A 16,932-nucleotide genomic window follows, 5' to 3' on the forward strand; every position below is an offset into this window, starting at 1 on the left:
TTGGGCTTCCTCCACTGCGAGTTTCAGTCAGCAGCAGGAGGGCAGCCCAGTGTCTGTGCTGGTGGCATCCATTTTGTGATGCCAGGGCTCTTTCAGATTTCTGTCGTTTGACATGTCGTCCCCTCTAGAAGGGTGGGATCATGCTCCCACATCATGGACTGATGTGGGGGTATGATTCCAAGTTGTTTGACACCAAACACGACATGTTTTGATGCAGTCATTCCAAAGTTAGCATTTTAATGTACTTAAGAGTATATGGTTTAACCGCATCCACAAACAGCCATAGAGAATAGACTCTGGTAGCTGCAGAGGGGCCCTGCTCATGCAGAGGCACCCCCTCACATTGTAAACCAAGCACCCTGCTCTCAGGATTGATAAGGCCTGCCATAGGGGTGGCTGATAGGTTTATATGTGTGTGTATGGTGAGATATAGAAACGTATACCTCTGTGAGGAGTGCTAGCACTACCTCACCCAGGCTGCAGTAGCAGGCCTGTGGTGTCAGATTTTTTTTTTTTTTGTAAACAAATTTTATTCGTCAAAGACACATCCAGCGAAGCTCTGTGACGCAGAGACTTCAACCATATCAAAAGACAACATACCAGCTTTGACATTTTTCTCATGAAGTATCGTATACAGACTACAAAAGAGACATGCAGAACCAAAGCAGTCCCCTCCCTTAAAAAAACATAACACCACCCCCCACCCCACTCCCCCACACATCGCACTGTCCATCCAGTCAAAGCAGCAGATCTATGCACGACTACTATTCTGTTCCGTCCATGACCCATACCCCCAGACCCGGCTGTGCGTGGTGTCAGATTTTAGTCTGCTTCCCAGGGTGGCATACATGCTTCAGCCCCTGGTAGGCCTGTGAAGTACCTATGCCCTAGGTACCTAAGGTACCATATACTAGGGGCTCATAAGGTATCACAGTATCCAATCACTAGTGCATCTAGTATGCACTCAAAGTCGTTTAGAGAGAACAGAGAGACTGGGGCCCTGATTAGCAGGGACCCAGCCAGACTATAGCCAGAAACCAGTGTATACATCAGAAAAAAAGTGGGGGCAACATTAAGTGCAGATCCTACTCTCCCACACTAACTGAGCTGTATTTGAACTTTCAGTAAGTCTTCCTTTCTTTTTCTTCTTGTAACTGAACCTGATCTAAGTTTTCTGCAAGAGTTCTTCTTCTATTGCTGACTGGGCTGAATCCGGGATTTCTGCAACAGTTTCTTCTGGATTTTGCTTACTTTGTTCTGGTCTGCTCGAATAACTGTTGGAACATATAAAACTTGTGGAACCAACGGAGTTCCCATCATGGGGGCACTTGGAGTGATATCTCTAACACTTTCCTGATAAGGCGGAGGTCTCTTTATCAAAATGTCCTCCAATACCTCATCATCAAATTCATTACATCCTGTCCCTGTTGTACCCATGTGTTTCGTTTTCTCCTTACATTTACTCCCTTTATACTGGATATAAGCCCTCTGTTACTACAGCCCTTCTCCATGTTTTCATTTGGTCTCCTTGAGTGTCAAATGGGTATCTGGGTAAAAATCCTCTATTTATTCTCATACCTCCTCTATATTTCTCGCACTCAAATGCCTCAACTTCCCATTCTTCCAAAGCCTCACACTATGTTAACCTAGGATTTGGTACCACCAAATTCATCCTCTTTCTCAAATTCTGAAGAACTCTTACATTAAATGTACCATGTTCATGGAAAGCTTAAACCCCATCATCTATAGTATAGTCTATCCAATTTTCCAGCCATACACATGTATGATATCCACTTTCCATCATCATATAGGAAGCTGGTGTATTAGGAGGTGGCATAAGAATTCCCTCCCTAGTTATTATGCGCTTGTCCTTCTTGAAGAAATTCTTAATCTTATTAATCAACTTCATTTTTCCTTGCTCTTTTATTTTATTCACTCTGCAAAATCCAAAGAAATTCTTCTGTATTTTCACTAAACCTATTATTCAACACTCGTCCAATGCCTGCGCGACTCACACCAACAAACCAATCAGAGCCTACTACGTATTTCTTCTCCACCCAATACTAGCAATCTACCGGTCTATTGACCAATCAGAACTATCAGCACACCTGCTTGTCTGACCAATGCCAGCGCGACTCTTGTGACGTCAGTATTACTCCTTCTACTGACCCTACCTTTATAATCTGCAGTTTTCTCACGCCTGCTGCTTCACCCAATATCAGCGCGGCTCTCAGTGACGTCAGTACGGCTCCTGCTACTGACCCTCCCTTCACAAGGTAATACAACAATGTCTGTTTTCGTCTTTCGTTATAAAATTCTTGTTAGTAACAACGTAAAAACAGCGCTACTCTGTCTGCTCCACTAAACCAAAGATAGTTTCTCCACGCGCTACAAATAGAAAATTCCTTCCTGTCACTACGAGTAAAAACCACTGTTTACTCTTCACTCAAGCTCGGGGAGGACCTGTTACTCCTCTAGTGATATTCCTCCTTTGGGTAAGGCCAAAGTTTCACAGGCGGGCCCTCTGCTGTCACTCACACTCTACTCTTACATGATATAGTCCCTAATGTAATACTGCCAGCCCTCCGTAGCTTCTCAGTATTACGACAACAGACGAGTAACCTTCTGCAGTGTGATTTCAATTTACCACACTCTTCTAAATTCCATTCCCGGGATTCCCAGGTATCTCTGTACCTGTGCTTCCAGACAACATAAAACGTGACACTAACTCTTAGTGTTAAACATATAGTCAATTAGTCAGAACAATAGTCAATAATCAATGATCAATAATCACCAAACTGATCGATAATAACCATCATTCTAATACCAGAAAAACTGATCCAGCAAAAGGCCAGGATAAACATTTCACAATCCATGTATCATTCACAATGGGCCCATATACACATTAAGATTTACCTGACTGGAGGAGCCTAGCGCGCAACCAAGATGGCCGCGTAGGTGCGAGGCTCCCGAGGACCTCCGCGACCTCCTGAATTAATCCTGGCGATATCCTGTCCTTGTTGAGGGGACTGTGTCGGGGAACCCGAGCTGAGGCGCCACCCGTTTTTTGGGCTCGAATCGGACCCCGAACACCGGTGGGAGCATCGATCGAAGGTTGCGGCCTTCTCCTCGCCGGCCCCCCGGATTGGAGTAGTGGGGCGATCCGGGGACAAAGTGAATAACAGCGGCGAGCGGGGCTGGGCGACTCGCGTACCCCGCACTTTCGCTTTCGCTTTTGCGCCCTCCTTGCTCTCAAGCGGGGTCGGGCGGCGGAGCGGGGTGCGGTGGTGTGGCCTTGTCCAGGAGCCCGGCTGACCCGCCGGCGGTGGGTTGACCCGCGTTTCGGTGGTCGCCCCCGCCCCCCCCCTGGCACCCGTGACTTGGTATAGCGGCCCGCTCGGGAGCTTGACACGACGGTGGAAGAGCCAGCATGTCCACCAAACAAGATGGCGACCGGGCGAAGGTGAAGACGACCCGCCGTGGCACGGCGCACCAGGCTAACAGTATGGACCGCTACACGCTCCAGAAGGGTTCTCCGGAGACATCGCGTGCATCCCCGGTGGGCCCGACGGAGGCATCTGCTCATCCGGTGGATCTGACCCTCCGGGACGTCATGGGCGCCATCGCAGAGATGAAGGCCTCGGTGGACCAGCGTTTCGATACCTTAGCGCAGAAAATAGACTCGGTCCTGGTGGATGTGAGCCTTGTGAGGGCAGACTTGTCCAAAACAAACGACCGAGTCGACTCCCTGGCCCACACCACAACGAGCCTCACGACAGACGTGGTGGCCCTCCAGAAGGAGGTGCGCCGGCTTGGACAGGCGAGCGCCCTGATGGACCGGCGACTGGAGGATTCCGAGGGTCGGGCCCGGAGAAATAATGTCCGTATTGTGGGGGTGCCGGAGGGACGAGAGGCGGAGGCGGCGGATCTTTTCGTGGAAGAGTTGATCCTGACCCATCTCCAGCCCCGGGGGCTGAGTAAGCTTTTTGCGGTGGAGCGTGCTCACCGGGTCCCCGGGGGCAGACCTAAGACTGGTGCCCCGCCGCGGCCTCTCATTGCCCGGATTTTTAATTTTCGGGACAGAGATGCTATCCTCCAGACCTCCAGGCAACAGGGACCGGTCAAGCTTGACAACATGGAGGTACATTTCTACCCAGACTTTACTCCGGCGGTCCAGAAGCAGCGACAGAGCTTTCTTGGTGTTAAACGTCGCCTAAGGGACCTGAACCTCAAGTACTCAATGCTCTTTCCAGCTAAGCTGAGGGTAGAGGTGGATGGTCGCACGCACTTCTTCGACCGGCCCGAGGCGGCTGGGGACTGGCTGGACACTCTGCCTGGAGATCGGGGCCGGGGGGGCGGGGGGGGCGCGGCTGGCGAGGAGGGCCCGCCGGATCAGAATTGAGGGGTGACTGAATAGGCCTTGCTCTGGACGTTGTTCCTTCACCATTTATTGATTGCGTATGTTCCCCTCCTATGGAGGTCGTGCGGGGTCTGTTGGGGGCTTCCCTCCTCCTCTGGGGGACTAGTTAGTATTTAGCTATGGGGCGACAGGCACACTGCACTTTGGGGGGGCTGTCTGGGCTCATGCAGGGGTGCAGGGAGGGGGGAGTTCTGTTGGGACCGGGGGGTGGGGGGGGTGTGTTGTTTGTTAGCACCGCAAGGCAAACCCGCTACTGTGTTGTTGTTTTTAGGATGCTCGATGGGGGACGACCGATTGTTTCGACGTATGATGGGGGTAGGGATTTGACTGTGTTGTCATGGAATGTTAACGGCCTGGGGGATAGGATTAAGCGTGGTGTGGTCCTGCAGTACTTAAAACGTATTTCACCAGATGTTGTCTTCCTGCAGGAGACGCACCTTATAGGTAACTCCTTTCATGCAATGAATCGGCGGGGATATCGTTTGGCGGCCCATTCCGGCTTCACCTCGGGCTCGCGGGGGGTGGGTATTATGATTAAGAACTCGCTCCCGTTGGAGATTGATGAGGTGCGCCATGATGAGAGGGGACGCTACACGGTTCTGGTGGGAAGAATGGAGGGTAGAGTGTTTATCTTTATATCAGTGTACGTCCCGCCTGGGTTACAAGCCACCACATTTGCGGACCTGGGGCGCCTCCTTCTGGACCTTCCGAGTGGCCTGCTGGTGGTTGGAGGGGACTTTAATGCGGTAGCCTCTGGGTCTATGGATCGCCATCCCCCTAGGGACCTCCCCCGGGCACAGGCGTGGCTGCCCGGCCTTTTGGACACGCTGGGCCTGGTGGATTGTTGGCGATTAAAGCATCCTGCATTGCGACAGTACACCTTCCACTCGGGTGCCCATGGTAGCCTCTCGCGGCTTGATTACCTCCTTGTCCCGGGTGCCCATGCAGGGAGGGTGGGGGAGGTGCGCCATCTGGCGCGGGGTATCTCAGATCACTCCCCATTGTTGTTGCATTTCGATGTCTTCCCGAGGGGGGATGGCAGGGTGGCCCCAATCAATGCATGGTATTTGCGCGACCCCACCATTCGTGCCGATTTGATTAAATCCTTACAGCGATACTTCGACGAGAATGTGGGGTCGGTCCCCTCGGCCATTTCCCTGTGGGAGGCTTTTAAGGTAGTTCTTAGAGGGGAGGCCCTCTCCTTTATCTCCCATGCCCGGCGGCGCGAGCGGGAGGAGGTGACCCGGGTAGAGGCCGAGATTGCAGAACTGGAGGGTGACCTGGGGAGCGGGGTAACAGACGCCAAGTTGCATGTCCTGCACCTAAAGCAGGCGGCCTATCGTGCCCTCGTCACGGAGGCGGCCAGGGGCCTCAGTAGAGAGCAGCAGGGGCGATTGTATGATGTGGGTGATAAGGCTGGCAAATTGATTGCGTGGTTGGATAAGAGGGAGAGAGCGAGCCGCGTGGTGCCTTTGATTGAGAGTGTGGATGGTGCATGTGTCACTGAGCCGGAAGCCATTGTCTCCTGCTTCGCGGATTATTTCCGCGAAGTTTACTCCCCGGTTTCCCCCTGCTCGGAGGAAGATTCCCATGCCCTGCTTCGAGACATCGCACTGCCCTCCCTTACGGTGGAGGACAGGGATTCGCTGGACGCCCCTCCCACCTCGGACGAAATTGCCTTGGCTATTCGCTCGGTTGCATCCGGCAAGGCCATGGGCCCCAATGGTATTCCCATCGAGCTATACAAGCTACGCCCGGATGTGTTGGCGCCCCACCTGCGCGCGATGTTCCTGGCGGCCCACTCGCAGGGTTCCCTCCCGCCGGACCAGCGTCTGGCCACAATTGTGGTGATCCACAAGGAGGGGAAGCCCCGTGAACGAGTCACATCCTATAGGCCGATTTCGCTTTTGAACGCGGAACCCAAAATCCTCGCCAAGGTGTTGGCCAACCGGTTGATTGGCGTGGTGGGCGATTTGGTCCACCAAGACCAATCTGGCTTTATACCGCACCGCAACACGGCGCTCAATCTGCGGCGCTTACACGGGGTGCTCGCGCGTGTCCCATTCGTGCGGGAGCCGGCCATCTTGGCGTCCTTGGATGCCACCATGGCGTTTGATACGCTTGAATGGCCATACATCTGGGCGATGCTGGCGAAATTTGGGTTTGGCCCGGGTTTCATTAGCTGGGTCAAATTGCTATACTCGGGCCCATTGGCGCAGGTGGTAGTGAATGGGCGAGTCTCGGCCCCATTCGCGCTGGGGCGGGGCACGCGACAGGGTTGCCCCCTGTCGCCTCTCCTGTTCGCCCTGGCCCTGGAGCCCCTGGCGGAGTGGCTGCGGTGGCACCCTTCTATCCGTGGTCTCCGCTGGACCCCCGAGCATGAGGACCGTGTGTCCCTCTATGCTGACGATATCCTTCTGTATCTCGCCTCCCCGCGGAAATCACTGATCGTCCTGGTTGATGTTTTGCGCTCATTCGGTCGCAACTCAGGCCTGGTCATCAACTGGGCGAAATCCTGTGTCTATGTGCTTTCCGGGGAGGCTCCGGTCCTACCACGGGACTGTCCGATCCAGATTGCCTCCCAAGGTTTTCGGTACCTGGGTATCTATATCACTCTTGACCCGGAGGCCCGCTATGAGCGGAATTTGCTACCCCCCCTCCGGCGCTTGAAGGAGGACGTGGTGCGCTGGCGGCGTCTGCCGCTCTCGCCGCTCGGCCGAGCGGCCTTGTTTAAAATGATGTCCCTGCCGCGCTTCCTCTACGCCCTCCAGAATACTATGGACTTGGTCCCGGCACGCTATTTCCGTGAGGTGGAGGGCCTCCAGCGGCGCCTGTTCTGGGACGGGAGGCCGCGCATTGCTCTGGCTAAATTGACGCTCCCGTGGAACGATGGGGGGGTCGCCCTCCCGGACATTAAACGGTATTACTGGGCCTCCCAACTAGCTGCAATTAATCATGGCCTTTACGGGCCCGCCTTGAACCCGGCATTTGAGATGGATAAGACGCTCCTGCCCGGTGGCGATTACAATCGAGCGCTCTACGCTGGCGCGCCCGACTCCCGTTTGACGGGACCGACGCGTGTCATGGTGCGTGTCTGGCACGCGGCCAATGCAGCTATGGGGTGGAAGGACCGTTTGACCCGGGCGTCACCGCTGTATGCGTCTGAGAGGTTGGGCTCCCTGTGGACGTCGAAGGGCTTCGAGAAGTGGGACACGATCGGAATCAGCACGGTGGGAGATCTCTGGACGAGGGGGGGATTCAAAACTTTTGAGACGCTGCAGGCGGAGTTCCAGCTGCAGGGCAGTGAGTACTTTCGGTACCTACAAGTCCGCCATGCGCTGGGCTCCGTCTTCCCGGATGTCGCATCCATTCCGGAGTCTTCCCCCCTGGAGGACAGAGTGCTGGATGGCCATGTCCCGGACAGCACGATCTCCCTCATATACAAAAAACTGATCAACGATAGATCGTGCCTGCTGACTAGTCTCCGCGAGGCTTGGGTTGCCGACGGGCTGGAGCTGGACGACGAGGATTGGATTTCCGCGGTGGCCTCTCCGAAAGAGGTGGCCATCCCGGCTCGCCTTCGTTTCGTCCAGCTCAAGATCCTTCACCGGGTTTACGTGACGGGGCCAAGGCTTCTGCGTATGGGTTTTGCTGGTGACGGCATGTGTAAGCGTGGCTGTGGTGCGTTGGCGACTTTCATGCATATACTGTGGGAGTGCCCGAAGGTGGAGCGATTCTGGCGTGGTGTGCATGAGGTCCTGCGTGTGGTTACGCGTGTCGCGCTGCTGCCTGAAGCGAGGAGATGCTTGCTGAATGTATGGGAACCGAATGACTATTCGGTCCCGCAGACGCGGTGGGTGACTCTGGGATACATGATAGCCAAGCGCGACATTGCTCAATTGTGGGGATCCCAGAGGCCCCCTGCGGTGTTGGCCTGGAAAGAGCATATGGATTGGTGTATGTTTCGTGAAAAGGTGGTGTATGTGGCGAGAGGTAAGCCTGGGGCGTGGGTGAAACTCTGGGGCCCCTGGAACGCCTACCGCGGGGGTATTTGTGAGCCACCACTGCTACCGGCTGCCTCGCCTGCTCCGTCTCCCTAGACGGCCCCCCTCCCTCGGCCGCGGGCGCGCGGTCCCCCAGTCCCTGATCTATTCCCATTCCCCTCTCCAGAGTTCTGCTGCTAGTTTGGATCCCCCACTTATGGAGCACGTGCTGTCGCTTTGGATCGCGGGTTGCCTTGCGGGTGTGGTTTTTTTGTGTTGTTTTGTTCCAAGAAAAGGGAACCGTACTGTGGGCATGGAGCTGTGTGGCCTGCACCATTGATTACTCCTGTTTTACTACTCTTCACTGCCGAGAGACTTTTACTGTATGTATGCAATATGCTTTTGTCATTCTAGCGGCCGGCCGGGTGGTTGTAGGCCCATACCTGTAACTTTTACAAACTGCAATAAACGGTTTCAAAAAAAAAAAAAAAAAAAAAAAAAGATTTACCTGACTGTCTACGCTGGGGGTCAAGTTTTATTTCACTTTGATCTGAATTAGTCAGTACCTAACTAATCTTCACAATCAACACTCTTCCTTTGGTCAATGGACCATTAGTCGAGTAGTTGATGGTGCCATTAACAAAATCATTAATTTATCTTATAATTTTTCAATAAAAATAGTCACAGACTCCAAGTAAGATTCAATACATTTTATCTAATAATTAATTCAAAAGGAACGCTCATTTGTACAGATTCACAGTGCAAACTCCATCAATTTTCAGGGGAGAGAAAATTAATTTATCAAATTACATTTAGATACACAAATACATTCAACAATCCCAACACATTAGGAGTGATAGATGAAGAGACAAAAGACACAATAACTCACCCTTCTCAAAGAAAAATTAAGATAGAAAGATAATTACCTAGGTGAAACGGGAAACCCAGCCCCTGGCCAAAAGGATTGGTGGAGGTCTCCTGATTTAAGAGTCAGGAGACAAAGACAATAGGACAGGTGCAGGATAGGATTATACTTACTACACTTCTCTAGAACCCGACGCACCGGAGTGCATCCCTCTCTTACACTCTCTCCCTCCTCGATATTCTTCCGCAAATCTTCAATCTAATCAGGCTGTCTTAAGTATTGAATCTTCTCAGTCTGTTTTTTCCAGTAGCAGTTCTCGCCCACTCCTCACTCAGCATCAACGTCTCTTAGTAGCAGCTCTCTCTATTTTAATCTTAAGTCACTCAAGTTATACCCTTTAATTTTGCATGTCCCACCCTCAAAGGTTGCAAATATCTGTGAATCATGAACTGTGATTGGGCCGAGGCAGGGGAGTTGTCATCACCTCATGCGGTCATCCCAAAACTATTAACTAATTCTTTGTTTAGTAAACCCTTCCCACTTAATTTATTCAATTTTTCAGAACACTTCCCTTCACATGCATTCACAAAGCAGATAGATACAATTTTTATATAATTTCTTCAGTTGAAGAACTTTCCCAAGCATCCGTCCGTGGTTCTTGGCAGCCGGTCAATGTTCCGGTCACCAGGTCATTCCCAGATTTTAGTGCGCAAACTCAACTTGCGTTACGTTTCACCCGCCATCTTTTCTTTTAGCTTAGCACATCAGGCCCAAAACGTTCACTATTGACAAAAGAATCATAAACAGATGTTAATTTCTCAAATATATTATTATCACTGTTTACCTCCCCCTTCTACTCTAGCCCATGTTATTTTTTTTTAGTTAAGCGAAAGCATTATCAGCGGCAGCTCTTTTAAATCCAGGCAAGCATATGCCAGGCACACGGTACTTTGAGACCTACAGTTTGCAACTCCTTAGGCATGCGTGAGACTTTTCCTCTCACATGGGTTAATCACGTGGTTATTTATGAGGGACGGGTTCGCACATGCGCAAGGCGATTTTCGGTTTTAAGCGGGATTTCAGTTACGTGGCACATTATTCATTGTTAATTAAGCAAGCAGAAAGCCTTTTTCCCCGTATGGGAATGCCGTGTACATATGAATTTTCTTTCAAGTTTCTATTTCTACTTGTTAGTACTTGTTAACGAGAGGCTGATTCGAGCAAGTTTCTTTTCTTTGAATCCTTGCTCCACCAATGCTGAAAACGAGGCTTAACGATTGAAGTGTGTCTATGAGCCTCTCTGACTGCCAATAGTCAGTGTATTCGGGTGCTAGGTTGCTGCTGCAGCCTTACATTCTAATTGGCAGTAAATCAGGAATGTGGAGATGAGGTCTAATGGCAAAGGCGCCCAATATTCAAACTGTCACGCTTTCAGGTGCAGTGTAAGGCTGTAGCTCCACCCTGTGCTAGAATACACTACTATTGTCTGTCAGAGACCCTGAAGCCCTTCGGGCAAGTTTAAGTTATACGTAGAGTGCGTAATTGGTACTTTTTTTGTAGTTTTATATAGCTTGAAGTTAACACAACGGCATTAAAGCGCTTTACATCAGAAGCACATTTACTAAATGAAAGCATACTTTTTTGTTTTTCTAGCATGAGGTTGTGCTTAATTTGTAAAACAATAGGTACCAGCTTGCACCACCCATTGCCCCTGCAGTGCTGCCATTGACAATTCCTACATAACCACTAAACATCACACTCCTACAAATGTGACAATTCAAGTTTTTACCGGCAAGCAAACACTACAAGGATGGCTTGGGGGACAGGTATTAGTCCCTTTTAATCTATATTGAATTAATAAACTACTATTGTATTGCTCAGTTCTAAATTGGACAACAGCGCCACCATATGGCAAACTGTCATATGTGCTGGTGTTGACCAGTTCCATGCCGAATACCAGAAACCACCAGCACAAATTAAACACTGACATGGGGAGGTCAAATCCCAATGTCGGATCAACTTCCTGTGATTCTGAGCGAATCACTTTATCTCCTCGTACCATAAAAAAACAAAAAAGTATGCTTTTAAGTGTACGACTTCTGCTTCTCTTGTAAAGTGCTTTAATACCGTAGGGCGAAGTTCGTGCTGGATAAAGCTGCAAAAACATACAAAGTACGTGTTGCATGTGTAAGCAGAACTTGGCAAAAGTCCACTAACGAGCTTTAAACGGTATTACAAAATGCTGACTGTAATGTCTGCCTCACAGCCAAGTTAGCACAGCAAATGCTATCCGCTATATTATAAATCACGAACAACGCTTGTACAGCAAATGCTATCCGTTATATTATAAATCACGGACAACGGTCTGTCCGTGTAAAATAATAGATAGATGGCCACCCTAGCCAAGTTACGTAACTCAAAACATGCCACGGTTTTCGGATATAGAACGTAGTGCAAATGCTACTGCTTACATTCCGTCGTCAGAAAAAGTAGACTGCAACTTGTTGATTGACAGCAAGTGCTCCGCCTTCTGTGAGGTGCTGCCCGGAAAAGGCGGGCCACAATCTGGTGATTGACAGTCACTAGGCTATGTCGTCACGTTGCTTGGAAACCATGCAAACGACGCAGGAAGAGCTAAAGAAGTAGACAGGTAAGGAAGAAAGGGGTGGAGGGCGTGAGCATCGGGGGTGGGGGTCTGCTGTGTTATCTTTAATGAACAGATGGAGGGTACATACATGAATATGGAAGGGAGCGATGGAAGGGGTCTCAAGTATTGGAGACAACTAAACGGAACTGACCCTTTTCCGAAAATGAATAAGTAACCCGAAGAGCCGAGTTGTCTATCTTCTTCTGGAAAACTAGCGGATTTTTTTTAACATCCCTCATATATAATGAAGAGGCGCTTTAAAAATATGTATATAGACATCTATAGCGTTAGCGCTCATGGCACGTTTCATAGAATTACATAACATTTCACAGGAGTTCAAATTCAAACCTGTTACACCTAGGTTAGATACAGATGGCAGTATATATAGCCCTTGGGTTTGCGAACATTGAGGTGCCATATCGCTCCATGTCTACAGGGACATCTTAAGGATTTTGGGGGCCCTGGGCCAAACATATTTTGGGGGCCCCTGTTCAGAACAGCTTTGAATTTATGATCCAATTTGAGCCCCTGTTTCCCACGCAGTTTCCGCTTCCTCAGCTGCATTAGCGATCCAGTTTGCATCATAGGCATTAGCCTATATATTCCTGATGCAAACAGACGCGTGCAGCTGACAGCAGTAGGATTTAGTGTTTCCTGCCCTGCTAATAGGTTTTTAATACTTTTTAAATTGTATATTGTGGCTGAATTACTCTGTGCTTTTTAACAATTTCTTCTACCTACGCGCACTTGCACTTTACTTGATTCTGCTTGCCTGCACCTCCTTAGCTGCTCCGATTCGCATCTCGCTTTTTCTCCAGTCCTGTTCCGCCGTGGCTGATACGCTGATTGTGCGGAGGGCTGAGGCTACTATCGGGCTCCTCACTTCCGCCCACGTAGTTTCCGCTTTCTCAGCTGCGTTAGTGGTCCAGTTTCATCAAAGGCATTAGCCTATATATTCCCGATGCAAACAGACGCGTGCCTTCGGCGCGCCGCTGGTGTGCCAAAGGCAAGGCCCTCTGCGGCCGTCAGCATCCCGGAGGCGTCTGGCTCTGGCCATGCTGCCCAGTTCCCCTCCGGTGAGTTTCTTCCACTATATTACAGTAGGGAAAAACTGCTTAGCCTTAGGCGGCTACCATTATGTCAGTGTACAGCCGCTGATCCGAGCTTGGAGGTAGACTTTCGATGCAATAAGTGCAACTGGTCTCTCCTCCAGCCTAGGAAACTCGCACCCAAGATCCTTCCACGCAACAATAAGTGTAAAAACAATAAGAAAACAGAGGACTTAAAGGCCACCCTTTTAAATTGTCGCTCTATGCAAATGCATGAACCACACATTTATGACCTACTTTTAGACGAACAGCCTGATCTTTAATTTCTCACTGAGACCTGGCTGTCTGTAGCCTCCAACCCTACTATCCCCTTGGCCATCCCAACGGGTTATAAAATCTTTAGAAGAGACCGACAAAGTGGGAAGGGGGGCGGTGTCACCATAATTTACAATTAAAAACTAGACTGCTCTCCCATACCAATGGAAAACATCGAAGGTGCAGAGTTCTTAGGCTTCTGCTGTACCTTATCCCCCCATCATAGCATAGCTGTTTTTCTGATTTACAGAACTCTCGGTGCAATTGGAAATGTTATTACTACGCTTAATACAGCCACCACATCCCTGGCCTTAAAATACAACAACTGCCTTATTCTGAGAGATTTCAATATGTATATGGACAATGGAAAAGACCCTCAAACAATTTCCTTTTTGGGGATGCTGCAGGCCTGCAACATGTTTCCATCTATTTCTTCGGCCACCCATGAGAAGGACCATACCCTAGACCAAATCTTTCACAACTTTGACATATAAGCATTCCTACCTCTTCCCATTACCTGGTCTGACCACCTCCTATTAAAATGTGTCATTCCCAACTCTGCCACAGCCCCTTGGGCTAACACAGGGCAGAGGGTCCCTAATTAAAGGACGTCCCATAAAATATCCATCCCGATGTTAGCAGATGCCCTCGGTTGTTCCTCACCCGAGCTGTCTGGCTGCCCCGACTCGGACAACCTCTCAATAGAGTCATGGCTCCGTACCAACATTGGTACAGTGGTACCGGTTGTTTCCCGCTCCTCAAAGAGGTCGGCCTCACCAGCTCCATGGTTTAACGGTTCCCTCAAATCTAGCAAAAGAAATTGTAGAAAAATGGAATGGAAATGGCGTAAATCCTATCTACCTGAGGACAGGAAGGTGTATAAAGACACCTTAAAAGCTCATTACATTCTTGTGAAGGCAGCCAAGAAAAACATCTTTCAAACTAAAATAGAAAATGCCCAAAATAAGAGTAAGGAAATCTTTAGCATAGTTAAATCCTTTGCCGTCCCGAAAGCAAGCACAAAGAAAGGGCCATGTACGGAAGAATGGTCTAAGCAAATAACTCAATTCTTCCACAAAAGATCCAACAAGCCTTCAGTAACATCTCAGAGGAAGAACTGACCTTCTACCTTAGTTCCAATAGCAAATTTCACCTCTTGGATCCTCCATCTTTACTAGTTTTCCCTGAGTTTTAGCTTGAAGAGTCCCTGACCCTTCTCCAAAGCATTAAGTCTGGCTCTCCTACCGACCCATGTCCAGCGAATATCCTGAACCTATTAGCTCCCACCATAAACCCCATGGTAAACCAGCTCTTTAATTCTTCCCTCTCCTCAGGCAACATGCCGAAATTATGGACGAATGCTAAGATTCTTCCACTGATAAAAAAGGCTAATGCCAAACTGACGGACCCTGCCAACTACAGGCCAATCTCCTTTCTTCCTGCCCTCTCCAAAGTATTAGAAAAGCATGTAAACAAGGCTCTCCAAAAACACATTGAAGATGGGAAGCTCCTTCATGAGTCCCAGTCTGGTTTTAGGGCTAACTACAGTACAGAGTTCGCTCTCCTGGATGTGACTGAATTTCTCAAGGGTAAGCTGGACCAGGGAGGCAAGGCTGTTCTGATAGTGCTCGATCTGTCGGCGGCCTTTGATATGGTCCCACATGAGAGGCTCCTGGAGAGACTTGCTAACATCGACTTGGGGGGGGGGGGCGCCTTAACATGGATGTCATTCTTCTTGGCAAATAGATCTCAAGGCATCTGGCTCCCACCTTTCTCATCCCCGGTTCCGGCTATGAATGTAGGTGTCCCTCAGGGCTCCATTCTCAGTCCTACCCTTTTTAATATATATCTATCCCCCCTTGCATTTCTGGTAGAGGAAGAGAGCGTCAAAATTGGTTCCTATGCTGATGACACTCAGCTGATTTTTATATGTGAAAAAGGAACCGACTTTGACGGTGCAATGATTAGGTCTTGCCTCACAAAGGTTTTTAACTGGCTTAAGATCAATCAGCTGAAGTGCAATCCTGACAAAACTGAAGTTATTTTCTTTGGTAATCCAGAAACACCTGACTGGAGCTCTTGGTGGCCAAAAGATCTGCTGCTCCCGCCCGCGGAAAAGGAGAAAGTCAAAAACGAAGGAATTGTCATAGACAAGACACTCTCCACGCGCTTTCCAATCCAAAATCTAACTGAAGCTTGCTTTGGCATACTCCGGATGCTAAAAAAATTCCTGCCACTGTTACCGCTTGAGAGTAGAAAGATCGTGGTGACATCAAAGCTTGACTATGTCAACAGCTTGTACCTCGGTCTTCCCAAAGCCCTTATCCAGCGCCTACAAGTAGTACAAAATGCGGCGGCCAGAGCCATCCTGAGACCTAAACCCAGATCTAGTATGAACCCTATTCTTAAGTCCCTACACTGGCTCCGAATAAAAGAACGGATCAACTTCAAAGTGATGACCATCTTCTTTAACGCTTTCCACAGCTTAGGAGCCGGCTACCTAAATAAGCGCGTTAATCACTGCACAACATCTAGTCCCCTAAGATCTTCCAATGCCTAACTGGCCATCGTGCCTAAAATATGCCGTGCCCGCACTGGAGGCAGATCCCTCTGCTTTCTAGGCGCAAAATTGTGGAATAGACTCCCTGAGTCTCTGAGACTAACCACAGACCTACTTTCTTTCAGGAAGAACTTAAAAATCTGGCTTTTTAATAACTGATGGGTCTTTTACGCATGTTTTCCTCCCGCTGTCATGTGCTGGACACTCTAGTCTGAGTGGCTGCACGCTTTATTAAATACATTATTTCATTTAATTTCATTAGGTCCCTGCCAGTGCAAAGGAACACTCGTCCAAATTCTAAGGGCCTTATTTATGAGGCCTTGTTTCACTTTTATGCCGCCGTTGCGTCACTTTTTGTGACGCACCAGGAGCAAAAAAAATGTGCCATGTTGCGCCCTATTTACAAAGTGACGCATCTTGGCAGATGCGTCACTTTGTAAACCCCTGCACCACATTATACCTGCGCCAGGTATAATGTATGCAGGGTGGGTGTTCCCCCGCAAAAAGCCTCATAGAAGTGGCACATTGAAATCTATGAGAACTCACTGCGCCACTTCTAGGAGGCCATTGCGTCAATATCTTACACCTGCCTCACAGCAGGTGTAAGACTGATGCAGGCCCTTTCACATGGGGCTTGCCCCATTGGAAAGCACACATTGCTGGACTTGCTTCTATTTTCAGACACACCCCAGCAATGCATCACTTTTGGGCCTACAGATACGCCAGAAATACTGACGTATCTGTAACTCCTTGCGACATGATGCGACATACAGTAAATATGACGCATCCGTCATGTCGCAAGGAGGGTGCACTAAGAAATGACGCATCACTGTTTTCACACAGCGATGCATCACTTCTCATAAATAAGGCCCTGAATGTGTTTACATCTAATATTCAGGGATGGGTATGTGTGTTTTCAACATTGTAACACAGCAGCAGCTCACCAATATTACTGCAAATAATCTCTGTGACGCCCTCCCATTTCTTATATGTTAGGCCTTGTTTTGATCTAAAAGAAACTTTTTTTCTGTATATTGCATGAAACATAAACACAACATTTCCCAGCAAAATGGCTCTACTAGACTCACACTTC

The 16,932-nt window shown here is 49.3% G+C and overlaps 1 protein-coding gene across 1 annotated transcript in view; it reads left to right on the forward strand.

The window, feature by feature from the left end:
- Positions 1-11,839: 11,839 nt before the first annotated feature.
- Positions 11,840-16,932, forward strand: part of DRC2 (dynein regulatory complex subunit 2) — a 128,457-nt gene continuing 123,364 nt past the window's right edge. Inside the window, exon 1 of the mRNA XM_085600402.1 lies at positions 11,840-11,918. The gene's annotated coding sequence lies outside the window, so the exon portion shown is untranslated. The remainder of the gene's footprint in view (positions 11,919-16,932) is intronic.

The sequence above is a fragment of the Triturus cristatus genome, chromosome 4_2 (genome assembly GCF_964204655.1).
Source record: "Triturus cristatus chromosome 4_2, aTriCri1.1, whole genome shotgun sequence".
NCBI lineage: Eukaryota > Metazoa > Chordata > Amphibia > Caudata > Salamandridae > Triturus > Triturus cristatus.